The sequence below is a fragment of the Castor canadensis genome, chromosome 6 (assembly GCF_047511655.1).
Source record: "Castor canadensis chromosome 6, mCasCan1.hap1v2, whole genome shotgun sequence".
Lineage (NCBI taxonomy): Eukaryota > Metazoa > Chordata > Mammalia > Rodentia > Castoridae > Castor > Castor canadensis.
The window spans coordinates 35,080,544-35,101,049 of NC_133391.1; the positions used below are offsets into that span (position 1 = coordinate 35,080,544).

The window sequence follows — 20,506 nt, forward strand, 5'->3', positions numbered from 1 at the left end:
GTGGGGCTGTAAGTCTGGCTTTTATAGGTTGGTTGTAGAAACAGTCCACTTCTGCCTCCTGCCTGCTTTCTCCCAGACCTGGCTTCCAGGCCTGGCTCTCAGACCTGGCTTCCAGGCCTGGCTCTTACTGTCGGAGCCCCTCTGCTGGAGACAAAGACACCATGAAAGCAATGGGGAGAAAGAAAAATCTGAAAAAAGAATGATTTTGATGAAGAAGAGAGGAATGAGGAAAAAAAAGTGAACCTTAATCAAATCCAGAGAAACCTGGAGAGGAAGAAATGACAAAGGAGAAAGGCAGATGAAAAAAAGAAGAAATGGAAAAAATGATGTCTGAATGAAACAAAAGACAGATTAATGAATAGAGCAAAGGTATCTTGGGTATATAATTGTAATTCTTTCTAATTATTTAGGTCTTAAAAAATGAAGTGAGCAAAATTCTGAGAAAAAGACATGGCGGTGGTTGTAACTTGAAATTAATATAGTTACTGTTTTGGCAACAAAGCAAACTGGGATCTTCCCAATTAGGACTTTTCTCCTCAGCTCACAGCCAAGTTAAAAGTTACTCTGTTTCTGCATTTACCTGTCCAGATCTAGAAGAAAATCTCACGACTAAGTTAAATATTCCATTCCAGGTGTGGGTGGTCCCTGTTAAACTTTAAAAGGTAATAACAATAATAATTTTTGGAATGTGGAGTTAGGGTGCATTTCAGTATCCTGCTTTTGAAATAAGTCATGCGTCTTACACATTATTTTAATTACCAAAATAATTTTCTAATCCTGTTCAATGAATCCTTAGATCCAAACTAATATCCTCCCATTATGTCCAAAAGCCCTTGTATAATAACGGAAAAATTATTTTTGTTTAATCATCTAAAACTGATAATGCTTCTTTCTGGATAATTGTTAACAGTTTTGAATACCTCCTGGTATACCAAAATATACCTATGATATGCATTTCAAGATAAACCATGTCCAGAAAGAAAGAAGGAAGATGGAGACCTATCTCACAGAGGTACTAGGAAAAAACTTGGAGTGTCCATTGTCTCTGTGTTGCTTTTCTTTGGCACATCCTTGGAAATTTCTTTCCTTTGTAAATTTTCTTTTCCTTTGTTACAAAGGAAAGAAATTTCTATTACTTATCTTCCGTTTCTTCATCCCCCCCCCACCCTAAATCTCCTTTTATCTCTTGTTGCAACAGTTTCTGCTTCCATCTCATATTGCTCCCGTACTTCCTTCTAAATTCTGACTATGTTGTGTCTTGGCTTAGTCTGCTAGACTTCCACTAAACTTTCAGAGCTGGAACCAGAACATCGCATTTGGCAAAAAGTCAATCACACATGCCACACAACCACAAACAAGCACTCTGACTGCAAAAGCTTTTTCAACAACCCATTCCTGTCTCTTGCAGTCAGCAGTTCGCATAGACCCCTGATCTGAAAGAACCACCACATACATTCGCATACATGTGCATGCACATGGCCTCTGCCAACAGCTCACAAAGAAACAATGTCTGCAGAAAGATCTTCCAGGCAGCACACACAGCAGTGCATTCTCCACCCCTTTCTGAAGCCCTTCCTGACTGGCTCTTCCTTCCAGACACCTCCTCCCCTCAAGCCGCCTGGCAATGACTCTGCTCCTTTTCCTGCAGTTCTCCAAGTCCTGACTGCAGTGCCATCCATCATTCTCCTAGCACATCTTCTAGCACAGCAATTGTTTCTTGTCCCTGTCGCCCTGACTGGGAACTTGCTCTACCAAAAGGACAGAATAGAATCTCCTTTAGGAATACATTCCTGTAAACTGCTTCCTCATACCCTAATCTGTTTCTACGGAGTTTAATTTCGAAATGGAAAGCTTGGGAAGAAAGAAGGAAGGACAGAGGGACAGAGAAAAGAAAAGCACAAAGGAAGAAAGGAGAGAAAGGACGAGCCCTAGTAGCAATTTCATTTTGTGAAGACACACTTGCATAAAAGTAGAGAAACAGAAGGAAGCAGGAGGTGAAAAAATAAATGCAACAAGATGCATGAAAGTAAAAGGAGAAACAAGGACTGGAGAGATAGGTCAGTAGTAGCCAGCATGGGTGAGGTCTTGGGTTCTATTCCCAGTACAGAAAAAAGGCACTTGGGAAGTTGAAACATTAGGATCATGAATTTGAGGCCAACCTGGGCTAAATAGTGAGTTACAGGCCAGCCAGATCCTGTGTCAATAAGTAAAAATAAATAAAATAGGAGAAACAAAGAAATGAGGTAAAAGTATGAAGAAAGATCAATTATATTACTTCTCTGGAGCTTTTTAAAATTTTCATTTTTTGGAAGTACTGGGGTTTGAACTCAGGGCCTCACTCTTGCCCGGTGGCGCTCTACCACTTGAGCCACTCCACCAACTCACTCTGGAGTATTTTGTTTCTGGAATCAGTAGGAGAATTGGTCATGCAGAAAAATCATCTGATGAGATTATATTTTGAAAATTCCTAAAAAGACAAAATACAGCATCAAATTAACTGTCACAAGGGAAACTTAAACTATTAATCTGAAGATATTTACTAATGCTTAGCAAGAAGATACATTTGGATTTTAAATAAGAGGATGATTTGTCTCAAATATTACAGTATTTAAATGGGACACTTAATTCCTAAAAGTTATGTTGTTTACCTGACATTCACATTTAACTAGTTATCCTATTTTCATGTGGCAATCTTACCTTGGGGAGTTAGTTTACATGCTGAAGTTTGAGAAATACTGCTATAAAGCAAGAAAGCCTGCATTAAGTCTGGTTTGAGCCAGAATCATCTGAAGATGGTTGTGAAGGTCATATTCTTATCCCCACCATCTTACAGAATTGCAACCTCCAGGGCAAAGAGTTCAAGAGTCTTCATTTTGATACACATTGGATGGTTTTGATGCAACAGTTTCTTTCTTTTTTTTTTTTTTACAAACACTTGTTTTTCCACAGCTCCTCTGTGGAGCTCTCCCTAAATATGCATTGGGTTTAACACCTCAGCATCCCCAGTGCTGCGATTATAGCTGTGCACTACCATATGTGGTCAAAACTGCATTTTTATATGCATCAAGTCACACTAAAGAGCATTAATTTTACCTTTTTGTTGTGGTGTTACAGGTTTCAAGGTTTGTATACAAAAGTTAATCACTTTGGGGCTGGTGTAGTGCTTACCTAGTGTGCCCAAGGCCCTGGGTTCAATTCCCATTGTCACACACACACACACACACACACACACACACACACACACACAGAGGTTAATCATTACATGGAGAATTTGAAATTTAAAATAGAGCCTGATGGGATGGCCCAAACCTCTGTAATCTCAGCACTTAGAAAACTAAGGCAGGATGATAAAGAGTTTGAGGCCAACTTGGGCTATATAGCAAGGTTCTGTCTCAAAAATACCACTTTCCTTAGCAACCCAAAAATCAAATACATAGGTATAAATCTAACAAAAATATGTACAAGATCTAGATGAAAAAAACTTCAAAACCTTAATAAAATAATATTAAAATAATAAAAATATCAAAGAACTAAATAAATAGATATTACATGTTCATGGATAGGGAGACTCAATAATGTCAAAACCTTCCCAACCCGATCTACAGATGCAATCCCACTCAAAATCCAAGCAAGCCGTGGATGCCAATAAACTCATTCAAAAGTTTATATAGAGGGGCTGGAGGTGTAGCTCAGTGATAGAGCACTTGCTGACCATGCACAAGGCCTGAGGTATAGCTCTAGTGCTTTCAAAAAAGTTTACGTGGAACAAGAAGACCCTGAATAACCAACCTAGTATTACAGAAGAACAAAGTCAGAGGACTAACATTACCCAACTTCAAGATTTACTATAAAGCTATAGCAACAGAGACCTTGTGGTATTAGAAAGAGTAGACAAATAGATCAATGAAACAGAAGACTCCACCAAGAACAAGAATGGACTTTCTTAATAGTGATCTTCCCTGTGTGGGAAAATCACTGGACAGCCACCCAGTCTTTGATTTTTGCCAAGTAAGGTAGGTCTTCAAACCCACTTGTGGCCAACAGGATTGGATGTTAGGGGCAGAGCTTTCCCATTGCCGTGAAAAGACTGAATGGAAGACAGCACAACATTGCTTCCTGCTTTCTGGAGGCTGCTGCTGCTTCAGTCATCCTCACCTGATGTTGCCTCAAGGTCTAGAAGCAGTTTGGAGCACAGTACCTGCAATTCCAATTATGGCCACAGATATGCCCACAAGGCTTGCTGCCTTTCTGCAGCAGTTGCTATGCAGCAAAAATGGAAAGATTCAAAGGCCCCGTGCTCCCTGACCAAGCTCTTTGTTCCAGAGGAACACTTTGCTGTCTACAATCAGGCTTTATAGATGTCTAAGGGTTGTGGCCACCTGAAGGATTATTCAGTATATGCAGAACTACACAATCCAAATTCTAGAAGGCAGCAAATGAAGTGATGAGTATACTGATCTCATCTGAAGCCTGCTTCAGGTAGTAGCACCCACATTTGCGTGTTCAGAGTGCAACTGCAATTGATGTTGAGTGTTTCTATGTGGGCTGCTGAGTTCCACATGTACCTGAAGGGATGAGCTTCTCCTGTGTTGGCTCTTGACTGCAGAGTCCTTAATAGAACTGGAAGAGCTGCCCTCATGAGATCTGTTATCCTGTTTTCCTAATGCCAGAAAGATGACCAGTGAATGAATATCTGATTCCAAAGTCTTGTCTTGGATCTACATTGTTTTGATTTGTCTGCATTTTTCTGGCTCATTGGATTCCTCTCCAAGGGGCATGAGGCTTCCACTGAGACTTCTATGGCATAGAGAAAAGCTGTGGGGAGGGGAGGGCAGAAAGCATGCCCTGTTGCTGTTCTCAGCTCTATAGTGGAGGTATCCCAGCACTCCTCTGAATGCAAATCAGAATAAAGTGAGTAGCTGGGAAGCTACTGCTAAGCTGTGATTTAGGGTGAACCTCCACTTTTGGGCTATCCACATAAAGGGCTAAGATTATTTGGAATTTTGAATATTTGGTAATTTTCCTTCTTCAAGAAGCCTGTGGTAAACTGGGCACCCATGGCTCATGCCTGTGATCCTAGCTACTCTGGGGGCAGAGATCTGGAGGATTGGCATTCAAAGCCAGCTCTGGGGAAAGAGTTTGCAAGACCCTATCTAGAAAAAAACCCAACACAAAAAAGGGCTGGTGGAGTGGCTCAAGGTGTAAGTCCTGAGTTCAAACCCCAGTACCACATACACAAAACAAATGCAGTCTATGAATGGTATTCAAGATTTCTATTACCATTCCTGAATATATTTTATCTGGACTTTTGTTTCCTCTTTGGAGTTCTTTTTTTAGGTTTTGGTCTTATTTTATTTATTTTGGCAAGACTAGGATTTGAACTTCACACTTGCAAACCAGGATTTCTACTGCTTGAGTCATACCTTCAGTCTTGTTTCTCTTTTTAAATATTTTTGGTCACTACATTGATAAATAAAATATACCTTCTCTCTGTGGTCTCCACTTCTACTGGAATTGGTTTTCATTTTTAAAAAAGTGTGTTGGGGGAGGAAGATATAGCTCAGTGATAGAGTGCTTGCCTGGCATTCGCAAAGCCCTGGGTACAATCCTTAGCCCCGGAGAGAGAGGAGTAGGGAGAACAGAAAGCCCAAAAATAGACCCCCATCACCCAGTGCCAGTGGCTCATACTTTTAACCCTAGCTACTTGGGAGGCAGAGATTAGAAGGATGCAGTTCAAAGACAGCCCTGGCAAATAGTTTGTGAGAAACTACCTTACAAATATCCAACACAATAAAAGGGCTGGCAGAGTGGCTCAAGTGGTAGAGGACCTGCGTAGCAAACGTGAAGCCCTGAGTTCGAACCCCAGTGCCAAAAAAAAAATACACCCATATACATATGGTTGATTGATATATTCCAAGCATACTGAGATGTGATTTACAAATAAAACTATATAAATATAAGGTGTATAATGTAATCATTTAATATATGTATACTATACATATATATTATGTATACATTACATATATATTGTGAAATGATTATCAGAATCAGTTAGTTAGCACATGTATTACCTTACCTAGTTACATTTAAGATCTACTCTGGGGACTGGAGGCATGGCTCAAGTGACAGAGCTCCTGCCCAGCAATTGTGAAGCCCTGAGTTCAAACCCCAGTCCAACCAAAATGATCTGTTCTAGTCAACCAGCTCTTTAATGAAGGAGTAAAGGCAATACACGGTGGGGGTAGGGGGGGAAGGGGGTGGAGCGGAAAGATAGTCTTTAAGAAATGGTGCTGGAACAACTGGACACCCACATGCTGTATTCCCCCACCTCACCAAAAAAAGTCTAGACACATACGTTAAACTTTTCACAGAAATTCACTCTAAAGGCATCATTGGGCTAGGAGAATGTATTTAAGTACTCATAGGTCCTAGATTTGAACCCAGCAGCACCACCACTGACACACACTGGATTGGATCATATAGCTAAATGTAAACCTCAAAACTATAAAACTCACAATGGCACCCACCTGTAATTCCAACACTCAGGAGGCTGAGGTAGCAATGTCTCTCACCAGCCTGGCAATAGCTCAAGACCAGTCTGGGTAAACAGTGAGACTTCATCTCAAAAGAAAGAAAAGCAAACCGTAACACTCTTTGTAAGTAACAGGAGAAAATCTGTACATGATCTTGTATATTGTGATGCCTTCTTAGATGCAACACCAAAGGCATTACCTGTGAAAGAAATAATCGAGGTGGGGCTCAAGTGGTAGGAATCCATGACTAGCAAGCACAAGGCCCTGAGTTCAAATCCCATACAGAAAAAAAAACTGAAAGTCATAGATGCCTACTTTACAAACAAAGTCAAGAGACCGAGAAGACATGGGCTGGTGGCATGGCTCAAGTGGAGCAACAGCCTAAAAAGCACAAGGCCCTGAGTTCAAACCTCAGTATTGTCAAAAAGAGAGAGAGAGAAACACTGAAAAGACAAACCACAAACTGGGGAGAAATATTTATAATGACATACCTGAAAAAGGTTTATTATCCAAAATATGCAAAGAACTCTCAAAACAATAAAAAAAAAAACCTCAATTTTTAAAATGGGTAAAATGTTTCAATTGATATATTAAAGACATACAGATGGAAATTAAGTTTACAAATAGGTGCTCTAGTTTTATTGATATCCCCTGTTTCATGTCAGGGAAGATTTTTAAAAAGCAAAACAAAATCACTCATTCCTTCCCCACCAAGTTCTTGACGCCTTGAATGCAGGAGCTATGACTAATATCTTTTTTAAATACCAGTACTTCATGAAGGGCTTAGTATTAAGAAAACCAGACCATAAATGATGCACAGGTCTTAGTCACCAGGACGCTCCCACCGCCAGGCACAGCTCAAAATTCTTGCTGTGTGAACTACATTCATTATGTCAACTGGCCGCTGGGATGTTGCCCAAATATAGAGCCTGCCTAGCAAGCACAAGTACCCCAGTACCACAAAAAACAAAACAAGCAATACAGCCCCACTACCAGACCACCAGTCAAAGGGAAAAAGAGCTCAACAATAGTTCCTAAGAATGGAGAACCCAACATTTAACTGGAGAAGTTATGTTGCCCTCTCCTGACCACTTTTAGGAAATACAGCCTTTCCCCTCTACACTCAAAATTTTGTGTTTATTTAATTCTGAGAAACACACTATTTCTGAATAAGCTCACATAGAACAATCTTTAAGAGATGGGGTCTTTCTGTGTAGCCTAAGCTGGTCTCGAACTCCTAGGCTCGGGAGGTCTTCCTGCCTCATTCAGCCTCCCGAGTAGCTGGGGGCTACAGGCATATGACTGTGCCCAGCTCACACAGAACACTTTGATACCAGTTGTGCAGGTGTTTTCCCTCACATCAAACAATTCTGACACTAGCTTAATGTTCCATAGTTCAATTCAATACCGACACTACCCAGACTTAATGTCAGATCCTGCAAGTTGAGGGTTCAGTCCCACAAGATTGCCCTCTTCAGATGCCAACCAAGTTCAGGCCTCCAGTGCTTCTGACTGATCAGTTATCAGTTGAGACTCCCACAGCCCCCTTTCTCAATAATTTGCTAGAATGGATCACAGAACTCAAGAAAACACTTTACTTTGGCTGGCAGAGTGGCTCAAGTGGTAGAGTGCCTGCCCAGCAAGCATGAAGCCCTGAGTTCAAACCTCAGCACTGCCAAACAAAACAAAACAAAACAAAACACTTTACTCACCAGTTTATTAGAGAATGTTATAAAAAAATGATTAACCAGATGGAGAAGTAGACAGGGCACGGCCCCACCAAGTCCTGAGTGCAGGAGCTTTGATCCTGGTAGATGTGGAGTTGACGCACACCAATGTCCTGGAGCAAAGACACAGTTTACCAAGCTTCATTTGTTCCAAAGCTTTTATAGTGTTCTATCTGTCTCCAGCCCCTCCCAGCTTCCTGGAGGTCAGTGGGTGGAACTGAAAGTTCCAACCTAATCACTTGGCCTTTCTGGAGTGCAGCCCCATCCTGAGGCCTTCTAGGGCCATACCCTAAATCATCTCATTAGCATAAATCCAGGTATGATCATTATGCAAGATAGGAGCTTGTCGTAAATAACAAGACACTCCTAGCACTATGGAAATTCCAGTGATTTTAGGAGCTAAAGATTTTAGCTAAAGATTTTAGCTAAAGATTTTAGCTCCTACCAGGAAGTAGGCATAAAAACAAATTGTATTTCTTATTACACCATATTTATTCAACAGATCTTTGTGTGTGTGTGTGTGTGTGTGTTGTTGTTGTTGTTGTTTATAGACAGTCTCTGCTATATAGCACAGGCTGTCACATGTTATGTAGCCCAGGCTGGCCTTGAACTTGTGATTCTCTTGACTTACCTTTTCAAGTGCTGGGATTTCCGGTGTGTGCCACCACGCCCAACTCTCAATATATCTTTTGATGCACAGGACTCCTTGTGCCCAGTTTGGGGCATACAATGATAAGTAAAGCATCTATTCATAGTAGGTCAATGTTGTAGCCAAGACGTTCAGAAAAATAATCAGGAGACTATAACTCAAATGGAGTTATAAAGGATAAGTAGAATTAGCCATTGGTCAGAGACGTGGTTCAGTGTTCCTAGCATGCACAAGGCCTGGAGTTCAATCCCCAACACCACAAAAATGAATAGATAAATGATTAATAAATATTAAATTAAATTTAACTTAAAATAAGAAAAAGGAGAGCTGGTGGAGTGGCTCAACATGCCTATCAAGTGTGAGGCCCCAAGTTCAAACCTCAGTACCACCAAAAACAAAAGAAAAAGGGAAAGAAATTAACCTGATGAAAGGAAAGCTTGTGGGAAGTTAAGGACCTCATACAAGTTGGAGGTATTCCAACTAGAATGTAGCATGGGAAATGGGTCATGAGCAAGAGGGAATTGGACCTTTCAAAGAACTGCAAAATGAAAGGTTTTGGGGTGGGTAGGCTAGAGCACTGATGTGAGACAAAGACATTACAAATATTGTGGAGAGGATGTTAAGGGATTCCGTCCATATCCTAAGGTAGTGAAGAGTCTCTGTGGGTTTTAATCCAGGAAGTGACTTAATCTGATCAGTGCTAAAGAGATTGTAGTAATCTCTCTCTGCTTTGCATTAGGAATGAGGTGGAGAATCACTGCTCTGCTAAGGCGTTAGCACTTGAAGGCAGTGGTGGCAACTGCCTGTGATGTCACTGCCAGCTCCTTGCAGGCTGGGCCCTTGAGGACACATACCTGCCTCAGCCACCTGTCTCCTCAGTGCCCCAGCCTAGCTCTGTTCATTTGTCCAACAGAAATTTGTGGAACATGTCCCTGGGCTGCTCTGCACTGAGGTTGCAGGTGCATGTGTGCACACAAGTACCTCCAGGAGCTGTGGAGGAAGAAGCAGTCCAATGCAATGTACTTCTTCTGATAGTTCCCTGCTGGTGGTACCTCCAGCTCTCAGCTTTGCTGGTCTCCCTGCTCCACCCACCCAAATAAAGCACACAGACTGGAATACAAGGCCAAGCAAGGTTATCTCATATTCGGCATTTGTGTGCACCATAGTAGCAGAAAACACCCAGTTTTTAAGGATGCAGTTTAAGACAAGCCTGTCTATCCTGCTGTTAACCATTTAAAATCTGCCTGAAGCTTAAAAGGAGTAAAGCAGGTGCTCCTGCAGGACTCTCAGCATCCTGAATTTCTACTGAGAGGCAGTGGTTTAAGCCTATAATCCTAGTGACTCAGGAGGCAGAGATCAGGAGGATCAAGGTTGGAAGCCAACCCTGGCAAATAGTTTGTGAGATCCCATCTTGAAAAAACCCTTCACAAAAAAGGGCTGGTGGAGTGGCTTCAAGATGTATGCCCTGAGTTCAAGCTCCAGTACTGCAAAAAAAAAAAAAAAAAAATCCACATCCAAATTCTTTGAGATTATTCTCATTGATACATTTCATAAGGCTATCGGAAGAAACCATTTTTTTTTTGTGCAGTGCTAGGGATCAAACTCGGACTGGCACATGCTAGGCAAATGCTCTACCACTGAGGCACATCGCCAACCCACTATCAGAAGAAATCTTGACACCCAGTGGATGATCAAACCAGTCCACAAGCACAGGGAGATGCTTGGGCTGATGTCTGCAGATGCCAGAGCCAAAACCTTGGAAAAGGTCACAAATTCCACCACACTATTGGTGCATTCTCTGTGCAGCTTGGAGAAGCTGCAATACTCTTCAGATCCAGTTACCACTAATATAAGTAATGTTTGTACAATTCATAACTAATAAGCAATTTAGGACAGTCAAAAATAACACAAAAGAACTAAGGCAATGATTGATGTAAAATGATAGAAAAAATAGCAAGAATGACTGGAGCATGGCTCAAGTGATAGAGCACCTGCCTAGCAAGTGTGTAGCCCTGAGTTCAAATCCAAGTACCACCAAAAAGAAGAATGGATGGATTTGAAGATCGATTTTGGTGACAAAGGGTGGGTGAGTGATGGGACTCAAAATGAGGGAAAGAGAAGTGGAGCATACTGAGGGTAATGCACATGGATGTCAACTGGGTAGTGGCAGTGTAGCCTCAGCTGAGAGTCAGGGTGGGTGGGCTCTGAAAGAAGGCAACAACTAGGTTTTAGACAATACTGAGATCCTATGACTTAGTGTGCTCAATATCGATTCAAACTTCTTTCTTATGCTCCTTCTTCTATTACAGATGGTGGAAGTCTTAAAAACTATTCTTATAGCTTGAATGTGATTTAGGTCCTAGCAACAGCATACACGGAAACAGGAAAGGACAAATTCTGGGACCTTAACCTGTTACCCATTAAAAGCACACTTCCAACAGCTTTGTCATAAAACACCATATTAGGCCACAAGGCTGGAATGTTTGCAGGCTAAGAGCCCCTTATGAGTAAATCAAGCTAAAACCAGTAAATTTTGAGGTGGCCATACAAATGACAAACACAAGAAGGAATTGTTGCTGAAGGGGAAAAAAATGAATAAGTCCTCTAGCTTCACTTGTCTTTAGTTAACTTAAAAATCACTAATTCTAGAGGTCACACAGTCAAATACATTACTAGATTCCCACCAGGCAACTGGAGAGAACACCTCTGACATGGGAGTTACAATACCATTTACCTAGGTTCCATTTACTAAGAACATTGACTGTTGAGCCAGACATGCTGGCATGTGCTTGTAATTCCAGCACTTGAGGGATTGAGGTAGTTGGATCACGAGTTCTAGGCCAACCTAGGTTTCACAGTGAGACCTTGTTTCAAAAACAAAACAACAACAAAAAAATTTGACTCTTTACTAAAACCTCTACACATCTGATGGATGTCTAAAATGGGAGAAAAAGCTGGGCACTGGTGGCTCATACCTGTAATCCTAGCAATTTGGGAGGCAGAGATCAGGAGGATTGAAGTTCAAAGCCAGCCTGGGCAAATAGTTTCAAGACCCTATTTCAAAAGTACCCAACACAAAAAAGGACTAGTAGAGTGGCTCAAGTGATAGAGCGCCTAACTCAGCAAGTGTGAGACCCTGCAGTCAAGCCCCCATACCATAAATATAAACAAACAAATAAATAAATACATACGTAAAATGGGAGAGAAGACTTGGCATCTCTGTGTTCATATTGTGTCTGTTCCCTTTGCCACCTCAGTATCTGAGTCAAACGCTACTCAGCTCTGCATATATAAATGATGATCATGTGTGAAATGTTTTGTGTAAGATGATAATACAGGGTGAACTTGGCCCATGGGAGCAGATATGTTTCTTCTACCCCGCCCTCATGCTTCTCGTCAACTCAAGCACTGAAGGTCCCTCAGCCTTATCTCGTGACGCTTATGCAAGATGATGCTATTAACAGAACTCAATAGCTCCTGAGCAAAGTTAATACACAAGTACATGGCCACGATGTTTGTGCACAAGAAGAAGACCACCTTTTGCCAGGCACGGGCTAGTGCCTGCTATCATAGCTCCCCGGGGGCTGAGGCAAAAGGATCCCGGGTCCAGGCTAGACTGAGATACATGTAGCCAGACCCTGTCTCAAAAACTCAGAAAAGAAGAAAAAGGAAAAATGAGAAAGGAGGAGGAGGAGAGGAGGAAGAAGAAGAAGAGGAAGGAGAAAGAGGAAGAAGAAGAGGAGGAGGAAGGAGGAAGAAGAGATTTTTTAAAACTGCCCATGACTAAGGGACAATTACCAAATTTTAGTGCCCTATCAAAAGAGAGGGAGAGAGAGAGAGAGAGAGAGAGAGAAAGAAAGAAAGAAAGAAAAGAAAGAAAGAAAAAAGCCAGCTACTTCCTTTGTTCAAGTGAGCAGCCTATTCACAGCCCTCTGCTCCACAGGGCTCAGTGAAGGAGCCTTCCCTGTCTTGTTAGTAACATGTGGCTTGATCTCATTGCCATTGTTTTTATGCTGGAAGATCCTGCTGTCTGGTATCAACATGAGACTTGAACCAAAAATGAAGCTAAGTGAGAAGAGAGGCAGGAAATGAGGACCCATTTTCTTGGTGTGGATTATAGCAGAGCCCAAGTGGTGACATCCTAATTTGGAAGGTGGCCTCAGAGGATGTGGGCAACAGAGTCTCTTGGTAGCACCCCTGGAGGCTCAGCCTAGAGAATGTTTCTTTAGCTTCCCCCTTTTCTGCTTCAGTTCCACTCTCTGTAAGGATGTACTACAGCATATTCAGATCTAGAACTGAGGAGATAGAAATAGATTAGACTGAGGTACAGATCTGGATGCATAAGCCAAGGAAGGGAAGTGAGGCCATGGGGATGGCTGGACTCAGTACATGAAAAACAGAGGCAGAGGGCTGGGGATGCTGCTCAGTGATGGAGTGTATGCTTAGTGTGTACAAGGCCTGCAGTTCAGGTCCCAGCACCAGAAAGGGAAGGAAGGGGAAGGGGAGAAGGGAAGGGAAGGGAAGAGAAAGAAAAAGGAAATAGGAGGGGAGGGAAGAGGTAAGAAGGGGTGGGGTAAGAAGGGGAGGAGAGGAGAGGAGAGGAGAGGGAAGGGAAGAGGTGGCTGGAGCCAGAACCTTGAAAATTACCAACATTTAAGAGTAAGCAGATGAAAAAATAAAAAGGAATGTAAAATCACACTAGAAAAAACAAGGCATGTTATGTCACCAATGCCAAGGGAAGGGGACATTTCAAGAAGCAGGATCTGGTGAACAGGGCCTAACGTTAAAGAAAACGAGACAAATGTGTCTGTGCCATTGAGCAACAAAGAGTTCCTTGTGAAACAGCTTTTCTTAGAATTGTGAAAGGGGTGAGTTACGTTTCAGCACAAGGGCAAAACACAAATGCTGCTTGTTTGGCACTTAGCCCTCATCTGTTGGAAAGGTCTGGCTTAATTTCAGAGGCCCTCTGGTGGGCCCGTTTTTGGTATACTTCTCGCCTTTGCTTGAAAGTGACCTTGTGACTTATTTTGGCCAATAGAACTTCTGAAGCTGAGCCTTGAGAAAGCCAGCTCACTTCATTGTCTCCTTGGAGTGCTCTCCTCAAATCATAGCTGCGTGAGAGACTGAGACCACTGCCAGAAGCCTGCCCTCAGCCAACTAGCACCCACTAGCCATTTAAGGGAGTCATTTGTTTTGTTTTTGGTGGTACTAGAGTTTGAATTCAGAGCCTCACACTTTCTAGGCAGGCACTCTACCACTTGAGCCACTCCCCCAGCCCTTTTTCTTTTTAGTTATTTTTCAAATAGAGTCTCATGTTTATATCCAGGCCAGCCTGGATCACATTCTCCTGTTCATCTTGTCATCCCATGGTGGGATGACAGGTGTACGCCACTATGCCCAGCTTTTTTTTTTTTTTCTTTAATTGGTTAAGATGGGATCTCGTGAAACTTTTCACCTAGGTTGGCCACCAGCTGTAATCCTTCCAATCTCTGCTTCTTAGATAGCTAGGATTATAGGTGTAAGCCATACTGCCCAGCTTGAAAAGGATCTTCAAGTGGAAAGATATCTCCTTGGGTGCCTGACAACTATAATCCTGGCTGTTCAGGAGGCAGAGAACAGGAAGATTGCAGTTCGAAGCCAGCCGGGGCAAATAGCTCTAAAGACCGTATCTCAAAAAAAAAAAAAAAACTCATCACAAAAAAAGGGATAGTAGAGTGGCAAAAGATATAGGACCTGAGACCAAGCCCCAGTAGCAAAAAAAAAAAGAAAAGAATTTTCATAGCTTTCCTTAGAAAATTCAAGGAATGGGGGAGAATGGGGGGGGATTCAATGATTATGTATTTGATATATTGAAAGAACTTTGGTGAATGTCACAATGTACCCCCAGCATAACAATAATAAAGAAAAATAAAAAAAAAAAAGAAAGACAAAATGTATTTTATTTCTGCTATATTCCAAATACTTATAGCAGCATGGCTGGGATATAGAAAGTTCTCCATGTTTGTTGAATGAATAAAGTGATTTTAATTACCTATAGTCACCTGGGAGGCATTCCAAGATACAACTTAAGCTCTGCTCCAAATTAAACTCTCTTCCATTCTTTCTTTTTTCCTTCTTACTCTCTCTTCCTTCTTTTTTTATCTTTCCTTCCTTTTCTCCTTGCTTTTATGAGTGCACTAATGTGAAAAAAAATCTATAATTTATGCAGCATAATCATACTTAGCTTTTAGCTAGTATAACTTTTTTTTTCCTTTGGTGGTACAGGGGCTTTGGGCCTCATGCTTGCAATTCAGGTGCTCTATCGGTCAAGCCACTCTGCCAGCCCTGTTTTGTGTTGGGTATTTCCTTTATTTAAAGTTTTCTTTGTTTGTTTTTGGTGGTACCAGGGTTTGAACTCAGGACCTCACACTTGCTAGGCAGGTGCTCTTACCCCTTGAGCCACTCCACCATCCCTTTTTTTGTGATTTTTTTTTTTTTTTCAAAATAGGGTCTTGAGAACTATTTGCCTAGAACTGGCTTTAAACTGTGATCCTCCTTATCTCTGCCTACTGAATAGTTAGATTACAGATGAGCCACTTGTGCGTGGCTTGTGTTTCAAGATAGGATCTAGCAAACGATTTACCAAGGCTGGCTTCATATCTCAATTCTCCTGACCTCAGCCTCCTGAATAGCTGGGATTACAGGCGTGAGCCACTGGTGTCTGGCTGGAGCATATGCTTAATGCTTCATAGACAGTAGCTATTACCGGGAGTGGGAGAATAGCTTGTCAGAAAATACTTGCCCAACATGTGTAAGGCCCTAGCACCATAAAAACAAAACACCCAACGTTAACTACTATTAGTAACTAGTTTTATAATAGTTAATATGTAGAACTGGAAGAATGGCTCAAGTGGTAGAGTGCCTGCTTTGCAGACCTGAAGCTGTGAATTCAAACCCCAGTCCCACCAAAAAAAAAAAAAAGAAGCTGCTATATTATAATAGCTAATTTATAGTATTTCATATTAGTTATTTGTTTACCTATTTATTTAGAGGCAGGGTCTCATTATGTAGCCCAGGCCGGTCTCAAACTCAAAATCCTCCTGCCTCCAGAATGCTGGGATTGCAGTCACGCACCACCATATCTGGCTAAATTATATACGTTTAGAATATAATGATTTTACAATCTGACTTCCAAAATTCCTTTGTTTCTAGAACAGCTGTTGCCCAATTTCTCTGCCTTGGGTGGCCTATTTCTTTTTGTTCTTTTCCCTTCGTATCACTTCAAAACATTGGCTACCTGTTCCACTTGCTGGACTCCCTGTAATGGTTTACTTCCCTAATGCTTTATCCTCTTTCATTTGACTAAACTTTTTTTTTTTTTTTTTGTGGCAGTATGGGGGTTTGAACTCAGGGCCTCACACTTGGTAGGCAGGCGCTCTACCACTTGAGCCACTCCTCCAAGCCCAATTTTTGACTAAGCTTTTGAATGTTTATTCTCAAAAATGGGGAGTGACTGATTCAAGTCTTCATCTCAACTCAATTCAGTTGACCAAATTCTGAGCTCTCTTGTCCAACCATTCTGTCATCTAGTAATGAGTAAGACTTAGCCTCTGCCATGAAAGGAACTCAGCCTAACAGAGATTAAAGATATGTAAAAGAGTTTAATAATGATGATGAGATTATAAAAATAAACAAACCAGTCACTCAGTAGAGAGAATGATTAACTCTTCTTAAGTGTGGTGGGGGGGACCAGGAAAGGCTTGAAGGAGAAGACAAACTGAATTTTGAGGGACAAACCCAAGTTTTCCCAGCCCAAGTTTTCTAAGGACATATGTCTCTGGCCTCTAACTCCATCTTTTGCATTTGGCCCTTATTGCTAAAGTGCTCTACACACCACCCCCTCTCCCTCCCCTCTCCCTACCTCATATAACCCTCCTCCATCTTTTCTTTCCTTTTATGGGAATTTTTTTTGTGTTTAGCCCCTGGATTTAATTTAGTTGGATTTGACTGTAATAGCATTTCTGTACATTTGCCCAGTGGCCCTCAGTAATGGGTGTATTCTTTATGGGCCAATAAACAGATGAATAAAGCCAGCTTGCTGTCTCCTATCTCTACCTCTCTTCTTTTTTCTTTGCATTTTATCTGTCTTCCAAGGAACTTTAAAAAAAAAAAATGTTCTGGGTAACTCAAACATCAATTACCTTTGCCAGTCAGTTTCATACAGGGTTTTCCTTTTGCTGGCAAATGTGTTCTCCACCCTCAGACCTACCCTATGTGGGAAGGAACAAGGGACTGGTGGCCAACGAGTTCTTCTCCACAGTCAGAGAGAACCTCAGAAAATCATAGGCTTAAATCACTGCTGTGGCAAGCACCTGTAATCCCAGTACTGGGGAGGCCGAGGGAAGAGGATCATAAGTTCCCAGCCAGACTGGGCTATAAAGCAAGACCAGTCTGAAAAAATAATTTTTTGTTTTGTATTAGTGGGACTGAGGTTTGAACTCAGGGCTTCATGTTTGCAGAGCAAGCTCTCTATAGATTGAGCCACACCTCAAGTCCATTTTTCTCTGGTTATTTTGGAGATGGGGGTCTCACCAAATATTTGCCCAGGATGACTGAACCTCAGATCCATCTGATCTCAGCCTCCCAAGTAGCTAGGATTATAGGTGTGAGCCAAAGCACCTGGTTGGAAAATCTTTTTAAAATTCTTTTTTTCCAGCAGGTGGTTCATGCCTGAAATTCTAGCTACTTAGGGGGCAGAGATCAGGAGGATCGTAGTTTGAAGCTACCCTGGGGAAATAGTTCAAGAGACCCTATCTTGAAAATACCCATCACAAAAAAGGGCTGGCAGAGTGATTCAAGTGGTAAAAGCATAGCAAGCATGAGGCCCTGAGTTCAAACTCCAGGGCCACCAGAAATAGTAATAATAATAAAATAAATAAATAAACAAGGTTTTCCAATTGTGGTACTGCATGGCAAGGATTTTGAAATCATGATGTTCATGTGTCCCACTGCACAGGGGAAAGGTCTCAAGGAGGTGAACCTGGGTTCCTGGCAATGCTGGAGCTGTGCACGCTGCAACACAAGTTTCTGGAGCCTGTTCTGCCTCTGGGCAAGGAGCGGTTTGCAGGCCTGGACATCCGCATCCCTGGGAAGGGTGGTGGTCATTTGGCCCACACTTGGCTATCTGTCAGTCCATCTCCCAAGCCCTGGTGGCCTGTGACCAGAAATACATGGATGAGGCTCCCAAGGCTTCCAAACACCCCCTCATCCAGTGTGACAAGACTCTGCTAGTGGCCTGCCCTCTTCACGGCAAATCCAAAATTTGACGCCCATGGTGCTGGTGCTCACTACCAGAAATCCTACAGATAGACCCATCATGAGGATCAGCATTCACTTTTGCAATAAGCAATGTGGGATTTTAAAGTTTCAAAAAGAAAAAGAAAATTCTATGCTTTTATCTTTGGATGGCATGTGCTCATTTCTGGCCATTGGGGTTGATTTTGAGTTGATGTAATTAAATGATAAATTGATGTTGCAATTGAACAGAGCTGACCAGTTCACCACGAGAAAAATAAACCTGATGGTGTCCAAGTCTGGAAAGCAGAGTTTAGGTATTGAAAAAGAAAAAAAAAAAGGAAAACTGTACCAGAAAAAAAATGGCCACCATGAAGAAATTAATTAAGATAGTTACCTTAAAACAAACTAGATTGCTTTTTTCCTTTTTCTTTTTCTTGGGGGGGTGGAGGGCAAGTTGGAGAGACAGGGACTCTCTATGTAGTCCAAGCTGGCTAGGAACTTGTGATCTGCCTACATCAACCTCCTGAATGCTGGCTTTACAGGAGGCACCACCATACTAAGCACAAATTCTTGAAAGTTTCTGAAGCCCAGCAAGATATGGTTGTTTCTGCTCTTCTGCTAGTTTCTGCCTGGCTTCCACTCCCTTCCTCCAAAGGTGCTGCTCCCTGCCTACCTATCCTTGAGCCCTGCTCTGAACATTCTGTTCTATTTCCACTGCCCTACTTCAGATTTCTCCCTGTGACCCCAGGAGAGCACCCCCTCCTACTGCCTGGGGAGGTTTTCCTAAACTATAGTCTCTAGCTAGGCCAGCACACTGAGGTCATTGGTCTCTCTGCCAAATGACTGGCCTGAGTTCAGTTTCCCATCTGTCTGAACTTCATGGAAAACATGACCATTGCTCTAGGCTCTGTATTCTATGCCTCCCTTAGTCTGCTCTGCAGCTGCTTTTCTGTTTCTTCCTCATGTCCTGCTGCCCCCCACCCTTTTCTTTCCCTGACTCTCCCCAGACTAGAATCAACATCTGTTTTCTAGCCTCTGCCCCCTCACTGGGAAGCAAATGGAACAAGGGTAAATTCTGGGCGAGGCAAATTTGCAAGAGCTGGGTTTTGTCCTCAGATTTGCTATAGGCCCTGACCAGATCCATGTGATGCAGAAACAGAACACTACAGCTCCCTCAGAGGTGTGAGGAGTGCTTAAGAAGAATAATTTATTTCTGACTAGCATCCATTCTTTCTCTTCTTCCCTCTCTTTCTCCTTCCCTCCTTCCCTCTTCATTCCCTCCCTCCCTCCTTCCTTCCCTTTCTTTCTCTCTTTCTTTACTCCCTCCTTCCTTCCATATTTACTCTTTCTTCTTTCCAGTCTACAATTTATTAATACTATGTGCTCCCTGTGTACCTTCACTTTTCTCTAATTTGGCTGATCAAGGATGTTCATAACATAGACTAAAGAAGCTAGCTGATAAATTGAAACTTCCATGTTTGTGTTGCATCATAGGTCAAATATTCCTCAGACTTGAATTTCCATACTTCAAATTTACTCCTTCCAAAGTTGGGATGTTTTAGTGGTCTAAGAACTCTATGAAGAAGAGCAAATAAGAAGTGTTTAAAATTCCTGGATCTGAGATTGTTGTCTACCTATTACATGATCTGAGGAAAAATACTGATAGAAAATGAGGCAAGAAGAAGGAACTTCTCCCCCAATTTTCTTTGGGTTTCTTATGGCATTTTGCCCTTAAGATTCCAGAATCTAAGATTTTCAGAATCTTAGATTTAGTTAGCATAAACTAAAACCAGAGCAAAGGCAGAATCAGGCTGGCAGCTTCTCTCATGGAGCTTTTCCACACTGGAACAAGATTCAGAGAGTTCTGAGTGCCTCAACTTTTTATAAGGCTAAGACAGCCAGCCTTTCTCTTGGATAAAACTCACGTAGAGTCTGTGTTTGCTCGGATGTGAGACTAAATAGGATATTCCCAGGAGGGAAAACAAGAGTCTGATGTGTGGGTCAAGAAAGAGGCAAAGATGGAAACAAAAAATACATACAGGAATACCAAGAAATTTATTGGTGGTGTAGAGATGAATTTTTTAAGAAGAAAGACAGGGAGAAAAAAAAAAAAAAGAAAGAAAGACAGGGAGAATGGAAAATGATTCCGATATGGAAGAAAGCCAGAGAGATAGAAACAGAGTCTGGTAAGGTGCAGTAAAGCATGAGAGGGAACTATTTAGTAAGCAAGAACCCAAGGAGTAAAGGAAGGCTGAGGCCAGAGAAGGAGGGTAGGGGGATGATGGCAGAAAGGCAGACATGAGCTGGGGCCAGTCCTTCCA

The 20,506-nt window shown here is 42.0% G+C and overlaps 1 protein-coding gene across 1 annotated transcript in view; it reads right to left on the reverse strand.

Moving 5' to 3' along the window:
- Rimklb (ribosomal modification protein rimK like family member B) overlaps positions 1 to 8,375 on the reverse strand; it is a 49,554-nt gene extending 41,179 nt beyond the window's left edge. Inside the window, exon 1 of the mRNA XM_074076111.1 lies at positions 8,246 to 8,375. The gene's annotated coding sequence lies outside the window, so the exon portion shown is untranslated. The remainder of the gene's footprint in view (positions 1 to 8,245) is intronic.
- Between the last annotated feature and the right edge of the window lie 12,131 nt (positions 8,376 to 20,506).